This window comes from Danio rerio, chromosome 12 (assembly GCF_052040795.2).
Source record: "Danio rerio strain M-AB ecotype USA chromosome 12, GRCz13ab, whole genome shotgun sequence".
Classification (NCBI taxonomy): Eukaryota; Metazoa; Chordata; class Actinopteri; order Cypriniformes; family Danionidae; genus Danio; species Danio rerio.
Window position 1 is genome coordinate 7,490,434 of NC_141032.1, and position 20,850 is coordinate 7,511,283.

The window sequence follows — 20,850 nt, forward strand, 5'->3', positions numbered from 1 at the left end:
TCTCTAATCTATATACTAAATTTTAATGTTTAAAAATGTATGACGTAAATATAAATTCAATACCAATATAACACTATATACTATTGAAAACCCAAAATTTCACAACGTTACTGTAATTTTTCACAGTAAATTACATTTGTTTCATTTAACAGGATACAATTGTGACTTTTTTGTATTCATAATTTTGTTGTGAAATTAGGGCAGGCATCATGATTATAGTAAATTACTGTAAAATGGAATATGAATTGCAAATCCATTTTACTCCTTAGAGTGAAAGTAAAGCAATTACTAGCCAGTAATTTAATATACATTTAAGGTTGAATATTTTACACTGAATGCAAAGTATCATTCAACAGTATGAAACTGGCAGTTCTAGAGCATGGATGGACATCTTAAAAATTCACAAAACACGTTTCTGGTAAAATAGGTGTTTATATCTGCATGTAGCCTAAGAAAAATAAACATTAGACACCTAACTTTTATAGTTTGACCTAGAGTAACCTCTAAAGTAGTCTCTAAATATCCCTCAAAACACTAAAAGTGTATACATTGTATTAATAAATTGCATGTAAATTAAATACATTCACAAAAGTCGATTCACTGAAAAATGCATGAGTGTAGATGCTACAATACAGTGCAGATCAATCGGTCATTGAGAAATGAGTGAATTTCATAATCCATATCAGTTGCAATTCAAAAATCACATGCACTGTGTAAAAAAAATATCCTGATTGCCTTAAATTAAGCTGAATTAAATTAACCTTATGAGTCAATTGAACTTATATCATGTTAGAACATGATTAACTTAGTTTAATAAGTTACAATGAACTAAAAACATATGCTGTCAGGACTAATTGAACATGTAATTGTATATAAGATACACGTACATGAGCTGTTTTCTCAAAATAACACAGTTCAATTTAGTTTTCTGAGTTAGATATTCATGCAGTCTTTCTGTGTATTTTGCGTATTAGTAGTTCAAAGATACAGCAGGATTTGAAGCTCTGATTTTGAACTCCAAACATTATTTATGCTGCTTGTTCAGACTTATGATGAAAAATAAGCTGAATCAATTATTATTATTTTTTTTTATTTTGGTGGAGGGGGTGGGTGCGGGGTAACTTAATTGTTTAGTCTTCAAGGCACTTAAATTAGTAAAACAATTAAGTTAAATTTGTGTTGGGACAACATAAAGGAACTACATGGATCCCAGTATTTTTAAAGTGACATCTCAACTAGTCTAGAAGAGAATATATCTTTTGCAGAGGAATAACTCTGCATGTGATATTACTTAAATTGAGAAGGTTTTATTCAAGTCAGTTCCTTGAACATGAATAAATTAGCCAAAGTACATTAGATTACACTAATGAAGCCATTTATACATGGTTGAACTACCTCACTCTTATGGTAACTACACATTTTACATCAAGTAAGACTAATCACTATTATGTTTTATCAATTGGTTCATCTTCCTGGATAAACATTTATGTTTACAGCTACTACAGTTATTGTTATAAAACTGAAATCCATAACTACATGAATATTACAGCACGGTTTGCAAGCGACCATGGTTATTTTATGATTTTACAGTAGTAACTACCTGTGAATGGCTAACATACAGTAGTAAACGCACTGCATGAACGCCAAGTCAAACTTTCCATGCGAGCCGACTGTGATTGAACGTTTCAAAGAGTCTGATCGATGCCTATTTTACTTTCGTTAAATGAATTAAACGCGCAGGCAACAGATTGCGGGAATGCGCGGCGTAATAGGATGAGCATACGGTAATCCCGAGTCCTGTAGACACATCCCTCACGTCAGGCTGGAAACTGTGTCAGTCACTGTACGCCGGTTTTCGTCAATAAATCATCCAAATGCGTTTGCTAGCATCTCTACGCGTCCTGTGCAATTCATAACATTCCCAAAACACCGTTACGCGCGGAGAAACGATCCACTTTTCGCATCACACACACACACACAAGCGTAGCCTCAAATGTGATTCAGTCGACCCCAAAGATGAAAAAACCCCTCACTTATTCACTCACCTCTCCATCCAACGACTTGTCAACCATCGGAATAGCAATCCAAAAAAATCGAGTCGCCTCGGGCGCAAAGTGCCACTAACTTTCCTTGATGCGCTACTGCGCAGCGATTGAAGAAGCGCAGAAAGTCTTACCGCGTGAGTTGTAAAGCCATGCAAATCCTTCTCAGACGGCTGGAGAGTATCAGAAACTCCTCAGTGCCGAACACATCCCGTGCAGTCGGGTTTAGGAGCTCTGCTGCCCTCTGTCTTTAATGCACTCCCGAGGAAAAAAGCGAGGATTCCCACGCAGAGAGAAAATATATCACGAAGTTTGGTTGGGTGGCAATGCGATCCAGCCTCTGTGGTCTCTCCTCCGCCTTAATGGCAGCCATCTATTTCGAGAGCTCAAATTGGTGAATGTGCACCTGCCGTGGCGTGGGAGAAGCTAATCTTATTAGAGCGCAGAGAGCGCATGGCCACCCACGGGAAACGGGGAGGAAAAAATCCCAAATGATAGGTCTATCTCTTTAAGATCTCAAATGTTACTACAAGAAACCAAATTGGATTATATGGAGAACGAACGAGTCTTCGTGAGAATGAGTAAAAAGCTGCTAGATGCGTTAGTCAAAACTAACGGAATCTCAAATTAATCTCAGGTGTGTCTCATCAAATTCTCCAAACGCCACATTAGCTGAGCTGTGCTATTAGTTGTATTTGTAAACATCACGTTTTACCAGTCTATTTGAGTACAGATACTTTAAATATATAAACCACTTAATGATTAAATATTTCAGGTTTGAAGTAAGTTGTTTGTTTGTACTTATTTGATGAATAATGTACAATTTGACCGTTGTGACCGATGTTTTCTTCAATTAAATTGATATCATCTTACTATCATGGGGGGCAAATTTACAGTTTACTTTTAAGTTAAAGCAATAAAATAATATAAAATTTCACAGATGTTTTGTGTTTTCAGGTATAATTTTGGTATTATCAGGTATCATACAATAAAATGAAACATTATACCGCCATACACATTGTTTACATCTTTGGGAGATATTTTCAAGTTCAATCATTAGTGGACTAAAATAAAATAAAATAAAATAAAACTTCACAGATGTATTTAGGGTTCAGTTATTATTTCAATCACACATAAAAATAAAACATCATACCACCATGCATAATGTTCACTTCTTGAAGTCATCATTTTAAGTTAATAATCATTAATCATTAATTAAAAAGTAAAATAAAATAAAAATTCATAGAACTTTAAAAGACATTTTATGCTTTCAGATATTCATTTGATTTTGCCAAAAAAAATAAATAAATAAAATAAAAAATCCTATCACCATTGCATATTGTTTACATCTTTAGGCCACAATTTCAAGTTCAATTATTATTGGAATAAAATAAAATAAAACAATTTCGAGTTCAATCATTAGCGGAACAAAATAAAATAAAACAATATAATATTTAAAAAATTCAAGTTCAATCATAAGTGGAATAAACTACAATAAAAAATAAATAATAAAAATAATATAAAATAAAATAAATCAAAGTTAAAATAAAATAAAACAAAATAAAACAAATTCGAGTTAAATCATTAGTAAAACAAAATAAAATAAAACAAAATAAAATAATTTAAAGTTCATTTATAAGTGGAATAAACTAAATTAAAAATTAAAAAATTATATTAAAAAAATCAAGTTTAATCATTAGTGGAAAAAATAATAATAAATTCAAGTTTATTTATTATTGGAATAAAATAAAATACAATTATTTCAAGCTCAACCATTAGTGGAACAAAATAAAATAAAACTAAATTTAATAAAATAAAATAAAATAAAATAAAAATTTCACAGATGTTTTGGGTTTCAGTCATTTTGATCACACAAACTAAACTACTTGTACAACTAAACAAAGTAATTTAATAATAATCATTTAGCATCATAAAATAAAATATTAAATTTTCAAAGAGGTTTTATAATTTTGTTTTTTTTTTATCCCACAAAAAATAAAACATATTACCATGCATATTGTTTTCATCTTTAGACAATAAATAGCAAAACATTGTCAATAAAAAAAAATATCCAAACAAAATTTCAACAATATTAACAGTTGTTAATTGGCCTCATTCACTTTCAAATCAGATTCCATCTCAATTCAGATTTTAAATTTATTTAGTTAGTAGTTGCAGACTAGCAGACTATACCTGGAATGCGTTTGATAGATAGATCTAAAATGAAGATAAATGTTGATGCACTATGAGAATGATTCATTGTTGGGGGGAAACTGATGTCTGTGATCCGAGACAGTGAGAGAGGCTTTGGGAGGGGCTGCACTGGGATATAAATATAGCCCATGGGTTAAATGCAGGTCTGTATTAAGGCAGGGAATGCTATCAGTCCATCTGTTCCCTGAGTGGGATTACATTAAATCCTATTCAAACCCAGTATTAAGAAAACCATCCACCAAGAGGCCATCAAATAGTCTGCCAAGGAGAAAGGGAATTTATAAGCTGTATGAGGACGGCTCCAATGATACAAAGAACTTCAAACAAGAACACTTTAGGACACTCGTGTTAATGGGATACAAGATCAGTCAAAACAGTATTGTGTCTGGAGAGATGGACCATAAAACACTTCAGATAAAGCCATGGAGCGTTTAGAGTGTTGGTTTTGTTGCATCAAAGAAAGTGTTATTTAAGATGCTGTTTTTTAACCAATCAAAAGGTTTTTGAGACCAAGATGGCAAAAAGGCAAATATAAACATTATGATGAAGATAATAAATAAAAATCTATAAAATATTATATATATATATATATATATATATATATATAATTTTAAATAACAACAATTATTAATATTATCATTGTTGATGTTAACTAAATAATTTAATTAATTAATTAATAATAATAATAATAATAATAATAATAATATTGCCAGTTGACAAATACGCAATAAATATTTTTGTACATACAATTTAAAAATATATATATATATATATATATATATATATATATATATTATATTTATGTATATTTTATACACACACACACACACACACACACACACACACACACACACACACACACACACACACACACACACACACACACACACACACACACACACACACACTTACTAATAAACTTCATAAATTATTTGTATAAATTAATTAAATGTATTTTTTTTTAAAAACTTCCTATGATGTGACTTCATTTAAGAAAATAATTAATAAAAACTTTTGTACGACTGAATTATGAATTAGCCTCTACTGACAAAACATAAAATAGCTACGTTTCCTCGTGAATGTTTAAAGTTAAAATCAGCATATACTGTAGTGTCACACCAGATAACATGGTTTTCGGTGACAAAATGTATGAAGTCCCAATGTTCTTAGAAATATATGAACAAAAAATATGATTGCCATTACTAAAATAGCCACTTGTAAAATTAGGCCTGATATATTTATTAATGATTTTCCGATTTTCTTTTTAATTTGTTAATTATTGAATTATGCTTTAGACAGCCAGACTATAACACAGTTTTGAGACTGCACTAAAAAATATTAAGCAAATAAAACAAAATAATAATAATAATAATAAAATATTTGTTGTAAATAAATAAATAAATAAATAAATAAATTTTAACAAGAGGAACATTGGAATACAAAGAAACGTTTAACCATGTTCTGCATTTTTAATAATTACAGTAATTTGTTTTTCCAAAAAAAAAGAAAACATTATTATATCGTATTTGTGTTGTTTCGGCTAGTATAAAATCAATTTTCAAATAACAATAATAATAATAAAAAAACATTTTAATATTATATATTTAATATATTTTCTAAACTATTATGTTTAGAAAGGTTTTTTTTCCGTTAAACAGAAATTGGGTAAACATTTAAATAATAATAATAATAATAAAAATTTAACAGGAAGGCTACCAATTATTTATTTATTTATTTTTAATATTTCAGTCAGTCATTAATGCTGAGGACTGCCTTTAGCTGAAGCTGAACATTGAATGAAAACCGGTGAACTAAAGCACTTTGCTAGAAGGTTAATTAACTTACCCAAAGGCATCCTGTAGATTGGAAATTAATCATAACATCACTATTAATGTAATACTTCAGCTCGCATTTGCAAACAGTAATGCAAATCAGAGCTGCTTTAAGGCAAGCCTCCAAGGATTTTTTTTTCCTTCTTTATTGGAATAAATGTCAGAATGTGAACCTGGACATGGAACAGTGGTCCAGCTACCCTGTCAAGGATCTCGGAAGGTACATGGGAGTTTGCTTATCCCAGGGGTGTGCAAAATCTGTTCCTTGAAGACCATTGTCCTGCAGAGTTTGACACTCCTACCCCAATTAAACTTACCTGAAACAGATAATAAAGTCTTCAGACTTTATAAAAACGTCTAGGCAAGAGTCTTGGAACTGTTGGAGCTCAAATGAAGGCCCTTTAATAGTAGGATTGGACAGCTCTGGCTTATGCAGTCTTCATGTGTCGTTATGATTGTGTTTACTTACACCATACAGGTCTCAAACTTGATTCCTTGAGGGGCGCAGCTATGTACAGTTTTGCTCCAACCCTAATCAAACACAGCTGATCCAACTAATCAAGGTGTTTAAAACTACTAGAGAATATTAGGCAATTGTGATTGGAGGTGGTTGGAGATAAATCTGCAGAGTTGCGGCCCTTCAGGAATTGAGTTTGAGACCATTGCCCTACACTCTCAGAAATAATGGTACAAAAGCTGACATTGGGGTGGTACCTTATTAAAGGAACTTTTAAAGGTACCTTTTGCGAACTTTTGTAATTAAAAGGTCCATACTGATAATTTAAAGGTACCACAAGGCACACATTTGTCCTTTATTTGTACTAATATGTACCTTTAAAGTACAAATGTGGACCTTTCAGGAACCAAATTATACCTTTTGAAAAGGTACCACCCCAGTCACAGCTTTATTTGCGAGAGTGTATGGTCTCCTGCAAGGGCTCGAGTATAGGGGTCATGGTGATGCAAATCCCACACTTGGTGATAAAGCCGTGTTCACATTTTTGACAATAAATCAAGCTTTTCTAAGTATCCTTGGCTCTTATTCACAAACAAAAGTATGTTAGGTCAGAACATAAGTCCAACAAGAAGTTCAGTAGTTATTGGTTATTGGAGCTTAGTAGCTTAGTTATTGGAAATGTTTAAGCGAAGTAGAAGAGTGTCCTTAGTGAGCGGTGTATACATTAATCCTATGGAATAAAAACATTTATTTACATTACATTTAGCCATTTAGCAGACGCTTTATCCAAAGTGACTTACAATTGAGGAGGCATTCAGCAATTCAACACAGAGAGGCAATGCACACAAGAAGTGCTTATGCAAAGGAACAATTTGTGCTCAGAGAATCGAGTTCTAGAGTTGGGAGGGGGGTCCTTCTAAGGGTGGTTTGTCAAGCCCAATCACCTGTGTGAGGCACACTCAGAATTGCATAATGTTTTGAGATTTTCATGTTGTGTGGTGGGGGCCGAGAGTAGACACGACATACTTACAGAATATGGCTGAAAGCACAACGTCTTTGTTCGTGCACACTAAAGCCCAATCCCAATTCTACGCCTAAGCCCTTCCCTTTACCCCTTGTTTTGCGCGTTCACATGAAGGGGTAGGGGTGTCCCAATTCTCTTTAGCTTGGAGGCGTAGGGATAAGGGGAAGGGTGGGATCCCCTTGAAACGAAGATTTTTCAGGACCACACTTAAATCCAAGGGGAACGAAAATTTCCCAGAATACACCATCTACAACGGCACCATGGCTGCACACGGAAGAAGATGGACAAATTAGAATTTTTTTTGTCATTATTACAAATTCTCACAACAAACAAGCACATTTAAATATATTCCTAACCGCGTTCTTGTTTTACCATTGTATTCTACAAAAATAGAATTGGGATTGAACCTAAGTGTGTATAAACAAGCCTAGGGTGCCATCTGCTGTTAAAAACTAAGCTCAGGATCGATTCTAGAATAAATCCCAATGCAATTCCAGAAATCGATTCATGAATCACAATATTATTGTCCCACATCTAATTGGTATGGCGGTAGTAGTAATGTGGTCATTGTTGTATGCGTCCTAAATGGTATTTGTAAATAAAAGTATGTCCCAAACCATAGTATGTTGAAAAGAGTATGCCAGAGGTTCCTGGATGGTTTGCTATTTCCAGTAAAAAAATTTAAGTGTAGAACCGTCCAACTTTCATCTGCAACAACAATACTAAACTTATATAAAGACGTGTTTGGATGTCAAAACGTCTGAATGCATAATTACCCAAAGACCTGAGGAGATTTCTCTGCATGAAAGACTTATATATGGGAGATTAACCTACTGCTGCTGCTTCTCCAATAAGGTAGGAAATTAAATACAACAGAAATGTGGAAAGTGTGGATGATTGACAGGGGGCATAACTAAACAACACAGTGATCTGTTAAAGCGGAAGTAGTATGTCCCAAAGCTTGCATACTCTTCTGTTGCACACTCGAAAATATAAACTTTTTCATACCTACTAAAAAGTACATACCTATTGTCATGGACTTTTGGTGATAACCAAAGGAATATGACTGCCGATTAAAGGTGTAAAATGTTTTTTCACTAGAGTGTTTGGACTGGAAGATATGAAGAGTCACGAAGGAACTCACTGATTAGAAAGGACTCTGGTAGAGGTTTTCAGAATGGAAGAAGACCCTGGGACAGATCCAGAACTTGTTGAAGTTATTTGTCATATCTTTTTTTCACCAAGGCAGTTTGTGTGCTGCTTCGGAGCCGGAGCCTATAGGTCCAACTGAGTTCTTTGTCTTTCAACACCCAAAGCTCTAGCTCTGAACCTTGAAAAGTGGTTCTTAAGTATTTGGCACTTCCATGCTTGTATTGCTGGGAAAGATTTGACATAAACATTGAGATCAGACCTGCCTTTTACGGTGGCTTTCAAGATGGTGGAAAACCAAAGCAGCTCTTAGAAGACTTTCCACACAAACCAGTACCAAACTGGCAATAGAACTAGATCTGGAGTTAGGGCACCTGGGGTTTGGGCTGTTGGAAAAAAAGGCATCAGATGGCCTAGAAAACACCTTGAAATCCCAGTTGAGGAACTGGAGGAAGGTGAAAAGGAACTTGATGTATGGGTGGGTTTATTACACAGCTGTCCCCACCACCCAGTACCTAAATAGCGGAGGAGTATGATTATGAATGATGATGGTAGATGGTAATGTAAAATAGGTTTGATTCACGTTTATAAGCTTGTATTAAGTGAGGCTTGGACAATCCTGCATATTCATGGACAATATCTTAGATAATGCACTGGTTCTGTTCTGGTTTTGTTTGTTTGTTTCTCTTTGATGAAACATTGAAAAGTAGAGTCTGCATTGAAATCTGAAGCAATAAATCTCTGGGTGTAAAACTCCGATCCTGAAGGGCTGCATCCCTGCACAGCTTAGTTTCAACCCGGTTTCAACACACTTACCTGTAGGTCTCAAACAAGCCTGGAGGACTCATTTAGTTTAATCAGGTGTTTAATTAGGGCTGGAACTAAACTGTGCAGAGTAGCGGCCCTCCAGGAACTAAGTTTGACACATATGATCTATGGAGCGATTTGATTCCTCCTTTATCTTCAGGTCTTGTTCACAAGATAGGGTAGGTCAGAGCGTAAGATCGATAGCCAGATAGACAGTGTGATGGCAGCAGTAATGTGCTCGTTGTACCAGACCATCATAGTGAAAAGGTAGCTGAGCCCGAGGGCAAAGCTCTCAGTGTCTATCTATGCTCCATCCCTTCACCAATACTTTAGTTAGTGACCGAAAGAACACGTCTGTAAATTGAAGTGAGTGAAATAAGTTTTCACCTGAGTGTTTGAGCTGGTCCTGTGAGATTGGGTGTGAAGCCCAGACATCCGGAAGGAACTTGGAGGATGACCTCTGCTCCTCCATTCTAAAAGGAGATGGTTTGCTGATTTCTCAGGATTTCCCCTGGATTCATTCTAGTGGAGGTGTTCTGACTGAGAAGAGACCCTGAGGCAGGACATGCTGGAGGGATGATGTCTATTGGGCTGGCCTGGCATCGCCTTGGGATACCCCTGTAGGAGTTAGAGAAGTTGACAGGGTAAGGATGCTAGCCTGCTGACCCCGAATATGTGAGGGATGACAAAGAGTGTCAATGAGGGACAGATTTCATTAAGCTGAAAAAGTGTATAACCAAAGTTTTTGTAATTCTGTTATAATAATAATTTCCCTATAACAGAATTAAGATCTCAGAATTAATAAAAAAAATCCAGTGACGCACACACACATCAACATATGTGAATAAGGGTTTTAAGGTTCAGACTTTTTTTGTTAATGTTAAATATTGTACACTCACCAGCCACTTTATAAGGTACCAACTGCTCATTAACATAAATTTCTAATCAGCCAATCACATGGCAGCAACTTATTAGATTTGGGCATGTAAACATGGTCAAAACGATCTGCTGCAGCTCAAACCGAGCATCAGAATGGGGAAGAAAGGTGATTAAAGTGACTTTGAATGTGGTATGGTTGTTGGTGCCAGACAGGCTAGTCTGAGTATTTCAGAAACTGCTGATCTACTGGGATTTTCACACACAATTATCTCTAGGGTTTACAGAGAATGGTCTGAAAAAAAAAAAAGAAAATATCCAGTGAGCAGCAGTTCTGTGGGCGCAAATGCCTTGTTGATGCCAGAGCTCAGAGGAGAATGGCCAGACTAGTTCCAGCTGATAGAAAGGCAACAGTAACTCAAATAACCACTCGTTACAACCAAGGTCTAAAGAAGAGCATCTCTGAACACACAACATGTCCAACCTTGAGGTGGATGGGCTACAGTAGCGGAATACCACACCGGGTGCCACTCCTGTCAGCTAAGAACAGGAAACTGAGGCTATAATTCACACAGGCTCACCAAAATTGGACAATAGAAAATTGGAAAATTGTTGCCTACTTTAGGCCCATTAGTACCAATTGAGCATCGTGTTGACGCCACAGCCTATCTGAGTATTGTTGCTGTCCATGTCTATCCCTTTATAACCACAGTGTACCATCTTGTGATGGCTACCTCCAGCAGGATAACGCGCAGTGTCATAAATCGCGAATCATCTCAGACTGGTTTCTTGAACATGACACTGACTGTTTCTCAATATGCGTTCTTCAGCGGTCTTGCGTCCTCGGGTTCTCGTGCAACGTCATCATCAGCTGCCTAAGTTCAGTTCCAATACTCAAGACCGCAAGTACGGAGGACGCATGTGATCTTGATATCGAGGACGCACTGATGCAGACTTGAGCACCGAACTCGCTCTGGAAGTCCCAGAAGTCATTGCGACTGGAGGTGGAAAGCGCAGCATTTTATTTAGATTTATTATTAAAGTTCAGAGATATCACTTATTTACCTCAGGAGTTTCTCTAAATGAAACAGTGAAAGTAAACATTAACATAAATATCTTAATAAAGGAATAAACACATTAAGGGTGTTTGTTTGCTGAAATTCGTATTAAAATTAGTTTTATTTATATTGTGCAGGGTATATTTATAATATTTTTATGCAAAGTATATATTTTGAAGAGGGGGAAAACAATTAATCGTTGTATGAGTGCTGTAATGTTTAAATAATTTCCATTTAAAACGCGTGAAGGTCACGTGACCATCAGGAAGAACGCAGCATCCCATTTCTCAAAGGACGCGTTCTCTGCCCTCGCGGTCTCCTGAGTTCGTTCTTCCGAGGACACCTGGCAAGACCGGTCTCCACAAGAACGAAAGTCCGTTCTTTGCGTTCTTGGAATTGAGAAACAGCCAGTGAGTTCACTGTACTCAAATGGCCTCCACAGTCACCAGACTTCAATCCAATAGAGCACCTTTAGGATGTGGTGGAATGAGAGATTCGCATCATGAATATGCAGCCAGCAAATGCTATCATGTCAATATGGACCAAAATCTCAGGATTATTTCTAGAACCTCATTGAATCTACGCCATGACGTATTAAGGTAGCTCTGAAGGAAAAAGGGGATCCTACTAAATTACTAAAATACACAGATACTGTATACAGTATAAACATAGATTTTTATGAATAACAACATGCAGTTAATAAATCCCTTTAAAGTGACAGTTTGTGTATGTTGTTTTCTAGCCATGAGCAGATGTTTAGTGCATTTACAATCGGAGAACTTATTTCATTAGGCATCATATGTGATTTCCAATACACATCTGTTCATTAAGCGACACTTGGCTTTTTTTCCAGCGCTCTGAATACCAGCTCTAGACCACAAACATACGCTCGCAGGTATTTGAGGGCCTCTGTCTGATGCCAGGTGTTCTCTTAAACCCCAAGCTTAAGAGCTCGCAATAGCACTCGATATGCATATTTGTCATTCAAATGCGTAGTCTGTAGGCTAAAGCAATGGCGTCCACAAAGAGGCCACTCTGGCTGAAAGATGTTCATGCATTCATGTACTGCATCAAATATAGAAGAGGATAAAAAACACACAGATCGCAATTACACACTGTCACGAATAACATTTATAGATGCTAAATAACATAGTGCAGCCCTTGAAGTGCACTTGAAGTGTTTGACATGCTGTGTGTGACGCTAGTGCATCTAAAGATGACTTATCCCGTGTGTCTGAAAGCTTTTGTTGTGCTCATCACAATATCAATTCTCTAACATTACCGACCTGCTATTTTCTACACAGCCTCTTCCCAAGAGAGGCTCGTGAAACCAAACAGCCAATAAGGTCTTGGCAGAGAACACTATTGAAGCATTTTGTACAGGGTTTATTCAAATTACACCGCCTCAATAACTTTCAGAGCTGCGTCTCATCGGTAACGAATACCTAATTTTACAGCCGACATGTGTATTAAGCGACTTGTAGATCATTTTGCCGCTTTTTAAAGGTCTATCGGTTCACCAGCACACACAATAAGACGACATGTAGTTTGTACAAATGAACAAACACACCTCTGTTCCGCTCGATACTTGTGTATAGCGGAAAAAAAACAAGACTTCAAATAAAATCAGGCCTTACGTCAAGGCTGGCTCAGATTAAATTGTTTATTTCTTTGCCTAACACAACCCTAGAGTGGATTAGTACTGATCTCTCATTACTTCAAACATATAGATGTATCCATCTGTGTTTGCCTAATTACTTTAGGGATCTATATGTTGCTTAATTTTATTTGGGCCCAATCTGTGCAGAGGTAAATTTTCCTTATTTCTATACTAAAATAAGTAAGATGAGAGGGAAAACGGGATTAGGTAATATAGGATTTTCGGCTAATATGATTTACATTATCAAGTGGATGTGTTTGTGTAGGTTATATAAAGATGTGATTACCTAAATGTTACCTAGCACAATTAAATGACATTTAAAGGGCAGGACACACCAAGCTGAGGATTGGATGTCAGCTTGTCTTGCCTTTTGTTGGGCTCAATTAAGCGGGATTTTGCCTGATTCAGCATGTACACTGAAAAAAAACTATGATTTTAGCAAAACTGTTGCAAAACAATTTATATGAGCTGAATATAAACAAACAAAATAAATTTGGTAATGTTCACCTTTGATTGCTTTGAGAGTTCCAACATTGGCTCATTTTGAAAACATAGGCCTATATACGTTTCTGGAGACCGCGAATAATGTAGCCAGATGATGACAGAGTTTGAGTCCGGTGAAGAATGCTTCCAGAAAGCAGGTAAAACAAAAACAGAATCCAAAGATTAAAATAAACAAGTAAATAACAGGGTGAGGATGTGGTGAAATCTGAAAACGTGATAAAAATCAGATGAGGGCTTTTCTTTTTCTGCATTGCTTTTGAACATTGTTGGTTGGGTTTAGGGAAATGAATGGGAAGATCAATTAATAAAATTGGTTGGGTTTAGGGAAGGAGGAGGGTGGGTCAGTTGATTGGTCAGTCAGTCAGTCATACAGTCAGTCAACAGCAGCCTCTGGTGGATTTACCAGAGAATGGCAGGCACGAATGGCACTCACAAGAGAAGTTTGAGATCTCAAAAAGCGTACACAGCGGCCTCTCATGGATTCGCGAAATCAAAAACTGCAAAAACTGCAAAAAAAAAAATAAAAATAAAAATAACTCCTGTGACGTATTTTACAGTCTCCAGATATGTATATAGAGGCACGTTTTAAGAATGAGCCTGGGTTGAAGAATTAGATATTGCTTGATACTAATTTCAGGTTTGGTTTGCTGTCCCAGGAGAGAAACCTGAGCTCGGAGATGCTTGAGCCTAAGGCTCCTGCCTGGTCATATAGCATAGAAGGGCGGTCCGAGATCAGGTCGGTCTAGAAAGCTCCCCTGATAAAGGAGGAAAGGGGAAGGATGAGGGAATCTTCCAAAATGAAGATAAGGAAGGTAAGATAAAATTAGTTATTTATTGTACGCTTGGATTCATCTGATTGGTTTATCGACGATTGTTGATGCAAGACCAAAAGTATTGAATCATAGCACGTGATCATCTCAAAATTAGTTAATAAAACTTTAAATAAACTCAGCCCAAATAAATTAATAAAAATTAATAAAAATTAATTTATTTCAAATAAATAGTTTGAACAAGCAGAAAAAGTAATTTTTTGTGTGTACACTGTCCCAAAAAAAAATGCTGGTTTCCAAAAAATGAAATTGTGTTGGAACAACGTGAAGGAATTAAGTTTCAAATTTAGGTGGATTAAGCAAAAAACAATTAAGCTGTCCAAAAAAACTAAAGACTTGTTTCAACTTATATGAAATACGCAGTTTTTGAGTGTATGATTGTGTGCGTGCAGCACTAGTTCTGGCTTTCATTTGTGGAAAGACGATACAGTTACTGCCACCTGCAGGTATGGAAAATACATAATTTCACACAGGTGCAAAATGTATGTTATCATTTCGGTTTGTTTAGTGCTCATGCACAGCTTTTTGGTCCAGATATGACCAGACACAGCTGGTGCAAGGTGACAACTAAAGAAATTTGGGACAGATTTTCACCACCAACATTTACACGTATACATCATGTTGAGTTTGTTTGTGTGCTGTTTGCGCATTTTGCGTAAATTAAGTGTCGACTTTTCACACGTAAACCACACATATTCTGCCTGTAAACTATACAACAAACAATGTCAAAAAATGCACATTTTGGAGCTTTCTGGCTTTCCATTGATAGTTTTTATCGTTTATAGTTCTTTGACATCAGCTTGGTGTGTCCCGAGCTTTAGTATTACTGAGTGACTAAAGGCTTAATTTCATTGAAGGATCTAAATAGTTTTTAGACTAAAAACTGTCCATATTTGGTTGAAAATCAAAGCAAACTCAGCCAAATTAAAAAATGTACTGAAGAATAAATGCATTTAAATGCACCCTGGAACACAAAACTAGTCTTATGTTGCACAGGTAGGCTATATTTGAGGGAAAAGCCAAAAAATATATTGCAAAGTCAAAATTATAGTATTTTTTATGTCAAAAATCATTAGGAAATAAAATCAATATCATGTTCCATGTAGATTTTTGTAAATTTCATTACTATAGATCAAAACTCAATTTGTGATTACTAATGTGCATTGCTGAACACTAGATTTGGAGAATTTTTAAACATGATTTTCTCAGTATTTAAACTTATTTTAACCTTATATTCCATTTTTTTAATCTCCTTTTTATCGTCCTGTTCAACCAAAAACAACAAAACTTATTTATTCACATTTTAGTTAAAGCTTAAATCCCAGTTTCAAAAAATTTAAACTTGACTTATGATTTTTATTCCAGGGTCAGAATCAAACAAATAAACAAGTGAACAAGTATTACAACAATAATTATGACCTAACTATTATATTAATATGATGAAATTGTGGTATTTTATCATTTACAGTTTATTTTATATAAAATTTTCAGTTTATACTGTATACAATTAGCTGTTTGGATTTTAGATTAAGCAACAATGATGCACAATGAAAATAAAGTAATTTGTTATACAAATGTAATGTTTTGAGTTGTCAACTGAATGAAAATGGTTTATGTATATTTTTATAAATCCTTTAAACAAGAGTAGCCATTCCATAAAAATAAATAACAATCACTGATCGTCTTTGAAAGAGAGGCAAACTCAACCACGATCCATTCTGGTGTGAATGGGCAGGCAGTGATAGAGCTGTTTTCTCGGTGTGCTGTCCGTGGTGCTGAAAACACTCTTCTGCAGAGGGGCTTTGAAAAAGAAAACATTGACATGTTTCAGATGAGTTCTGAAGAGAATGTCTCAGACTCATGCAGCTCAAATGGGCTCAGGTTTTCAAAAAAAATGAGCAGTGCTTCCAGCTTATTCCAACATTAGGTGGAGAGGAAGCTGCCATAAACACACAGGCCTTCCTTTTTATAGAAGAAGGGGAAAAACACTGTACTTTAAATTCTGTTTTTAAAAAAATCAAACCATACTGATCTATGCCATACATGGAAAAAAATTAATATAGACAAAACCACTGGTCATTTGATGAGCTTATGTATGTTTTTTTTTTTTTTTTTACCAGAATAACAAAGTCACATTTGATCAATGTTTCAGTGAACTTTAATTAGTTTGAAATACAGTCTAATACATCAGCTCAATTATTTTTTTCCTTCAGTTTGATAATTTCTCCAGAGTAGTGCATAATTGGCATTCAGATTACATTTGTCATGTTTTTCAGCATCTAAGACGTGTCCCTACAGTTTAATTGGATCTCTAACATCCCTGAAAAAACACACCAATGAGCCCTCTGAAACTTGATATATAAACCTCAAAAGAACAAGGATGGCACTAACACACCTAAAAACATAAAAATGTGTTTAATTTGTCAAAGGAAAGTGAGACTAGATGTCTGCATTCTGTATTTCCCTACATCAGAGGTCACCAACCTTTTTATCACCGCGGACGGGTTAACGTTTGGCAATGTTGCGGGGGGGGGGGGGGGGGGGGGGGGGGGGGGAGTGGGGGTTCACGTGAATCACTGTGCATCCATAGATATATACACTAGATGTCGCCTGGCCTATTGTTGTCTATTGGACGGAATGCGTCAATAGCGCCGCCATCTTGGTACAGGGTAGCGCTCCTTTGAAATGAATGCGGGACCAAGGTACAGTGGAGGATTGTGGCCATCCAAAGCCAGAGATTTACACATATACACATATATCTATGATCGGGAGTTTTCCTGGATGTTAGTGTGTAATTTTTTTTCTAATTACGAAAATGATAATTTTACATCACTTTTCTACATTGATGGATTAGTGACCGCATTGGCATTCCTGACAAAAAGCTTGTGTTTGTGTGTACAGAAATGTACTATTCACCCTCCCTGTTAAATTTGATCTAATCATGTCCTGAAACACACCTCCTCTCCTGCTTTCACTTCTCATACTGACAGAGGGAGCGATTTGTTTGTGAATGAATCCCCCAAACGACTCTTTCACTAACGTTAGCCAACAATAATACAAGTTACTGGCAGCGCAGCATCTCGTTGTCATATTTCTTTTGCATTGTTTGCTGATTTTATTCAACAAAACTAGCATAAGCCAAGTGTTTAGTGCGAGTTGGAGCTGCTTTGCCGTATGGTGACTGTCATCATCAATAACGTTACCTGATTAGCACAAAAGTTCAGAACATTCAAAAACAGAAAAAAACTTAATATTACCTATGAAATGTTCTGCCTTTGTGCTTTGTTTTCTTTGTTTGCTCGTTACTACACCCGTAGACAGCGCTAAAGTCTCGCATCTTCACGTAATAACACTGTCTTGACTAGTGCGGTTGAATGACATTTGTCCTGGGAGCACTGTACCAATGTGGCGGCGATATTGACGCATGCTCAGGGTCCCTATGCGATATCTAGTGTATATATCTGTGCTGTGCATCCAGGTTAATCATGAACAACTCAGTGCGCATGCGCTAGTTGCACTATCGCGGTCTGATTATGATTCAATCAAGGTTTATATGCATCAAATACATAACATCTGTGCCAAACATCTTAACTGACGAACATATTAACAATAATACAACCGTATAGCTGAATTAAATGTATGCATTGGCATGTTACAGCCCTAATGAGTATGATTATGTGAAACTCCATTTAGATACATATTGCAATGATTTTGGGTACTTACTTAGCGATGCACGCACACATATATGCACAATCCTTAAATACTCTGCTGATTTGGACTCTATGAAACCTGTTTTATAACTTTAAACTATCAACAACCACCACTGAGATATTCTAGCGATTGTTCTGCCCGCTCCGTGGTGGATTTTGGCATAGTCCATTTCACGTGAGATGGCGGGGGTGAGTGGAAGAAACCAAGTCACGGGAGGAACATTTTCTACAGAAATAATTTATGAATTCTTATGTGGCCAGGTACCAATTGTTCCCAAGTGGTGCTCGCTGCAGAGCCATTTGAGGAGAGCTGAGCTCCAGCGAGGGGGAGCTTAAGCTTGAGCTCCACCTTTTTTGCACTTCTTCTACGAGTGATGTCACTGGGGGTAGGGTTAGGGGTGGGGTTGGTGTACGCATTAAAACAGCTTACAGGAGGAGGAGCGACAGCTCATGCTCCCCCTCGCTGGAGCTCAGCTCTCCTCAAATGGCTCTGCAGCGAGCACCCTCTCATTGTTCCACGGTACCGGTCTACGGCCCGGTGGTTGGGGACCACTGCCCTACATAACCAGGATTTTACATGGTTATTTTAGTGTCATTTTATTTTTTTAATTTCATTATATATGTAAGGGATAAAGTATGTCCAAGCGATTGTTTTTGCAGAATAAAGCCTGCCATTGTATAAGATAGAAGGGCTTTACTCCGTAAAAACAAATAGCCTGGATGTACAGTACTTCATTCATATTCATGTAGCCTATGGTATAGATACACTTTTATGTTTGTTACTACTATCAAAATGTACCAAAAAGTGAACCTTACCATAGCACTTTTTGCGTACCCTTTCCAAACGGTCCCTATAGCACAACAAAAGGGTACCAAAAGGCTGTGCTAGACACGCAGCTGAACGTTATTGGTTTACAGAGTAACGTCACTTGACCTTGCAACAAGCCAGGAGATTGAAAACACAGAAAGCAGCATTTTTAAATACACAGCCGAGCCATTACACCGTAATAATATATACATATAATAAGAAGCCATGGTCAAGCCGAGCTCAAACAAACCTTGTCGTCGTCTTGATGAACAGCCACAAAGCTAAGCAGAAGAGCAGAATTGTCCGTGTGTCCTGTTGTTGTTTACAAGGCTGTCTAAGTGCGAGTGGTTTCACTTTATTTGCGGTCGCTCGCTGCACGTCTATAATTGAAATAATGAACTTGAGCTCATGATAAAAACGTGCTCGTGATTATGGAAGTGCGGCTTCTCACATTCTTTCAGAAATGGACAAACGTGAGAGCGAATCGTGAAAAAACAAAGGAGAAGCCAAAATAACAAAGCAGGAAATGATTCTTTCAGCAACCTAAAACATGAACAAGTCACCATGTTTAATTATCATCATCGCCTTTTGAGTTATAATGAACTCAGAATGATGGAATTTCTTTCTAACAAGAGGTTACATGTGCTGATGAAGATTAAAATTAAAGATGAGAGGTTTGCACTGACTGGAGGTTATGGGTTTTATGTTATTTTTAAACCCAAATAAGGTCTAAATGTATGTTGTGTGTAGTTTTTTTGTAAATTGGTAACATGTTGAAGACTGCACGTGTCTGCATGTTTTTATATGTTGTATTTTTATGTATTTATTTATTTTATATAATTTCAGACGCTACAGCAGTATTTTGCACTATCCTTGATCAGCAGTTAAAATCAAATAATGTCCATAGAAAGGTTAGTAACGAACATTTAAGCATTTATGTGTATAAAGCATCTGTTTTGTGAGAAGAGCTTCTTATATGATATGTAAACGACCTGTGCAGCTTTACTTTGACATTTCCTTGAGCAAGATTGTCGACTGCAACTTTGTCGTAAACCACCCCTACCAAAAGGGTACCAATTGAACCATTTGGTAGTGAAGTCACAAGCTTGATAAAGGTTACCTGTACCGTACCATATTAAACTGAACCATACCACCCAGTGGAAACGAGGCAACAATCTAAAAACTAGACAAGAAACATTGTTCTGAACCGAAATAGTATAAACACTCTTTTTTTCAATGCAGAGTGATTGATTGGTTGGTTGGTTGGTTGGTGGGTTTGATGGTCGGTCGGTTAATTGGTTGGTTGCGTTTGGTAGTTTGGTTTTGGTTGGTTTGTTGCATTTTTATTTTGGTTGGTTATGGCAGTCTGTTTGATGGTTGGTTGGTTTTAGTAGTTTGATCTTGGTTGGTTGGTTTTGGTAGTTTGGTTGGTTTTGGTTAGTTGGTTTGTTGGTTTTGGTAAGTCGGTTGGTTGGATTTGGTTGGTTGGTTGGTTTTGGTAGTTTGGTCTTGGTTGGTTTGTGGGGTTTGGTTGGTAGTTTGGTTTTGCTTGGTTGGTTTGTTAATTTGGTTGGTTTTGGTAGTTTGGTTTTGGTTGGTTAGTTGGTTTTGGTAGGTCGGTTGGTTTTGGTAGTTTGGTCTTGGTTGGTTTTCTTATTGTGTTCGGTCGGTGGGCTGGTTGGTTGGTTTAGGTAGTTTGGTCTTGGTTTGTTTGTTTGGTTGCTTTGTTGGTTGGTTAGTTTTGGTAGGTCAGTTGGTTGAATTTGGTTAGTCGGTTGGATGGTTTTGGTAGTTTGGTCTTGGTTGGTTACTTTGTTGAGTTTGGTTGGTTTTGGTAGCTTGGTTTTGGTTGGTCTTGGTAGTTTGGTTTTTATTGGAT

General features: G+C 36.4%; 1 protein-coding gene across 51 annotated transcripts in view; it reads right to left on the reverse strand.

Moving 5' to 3' along the window:
• The window catches only part of pcdh15b (protocadherin-related 15b), a 513,920-nt gene that overhangs the window by 363,129 nt on the left and 129,941 nt on the right, over positions 1–20,850 (reverse strand). For 16 of the 51 annotated variants that reach the window (XR_015503430.2, XR_015503428.2, XR_015503441.2 and 13 more), the window contains one exon: positions 9,913–10,143. The exons of 7 other annotated variants lie outside the window; for them this stretch is intronic. The gene's annotated coding sequence lies outside the window, so the exon portion shown is untranslated. 51 annotated transcript variants of the gene reach the window in all.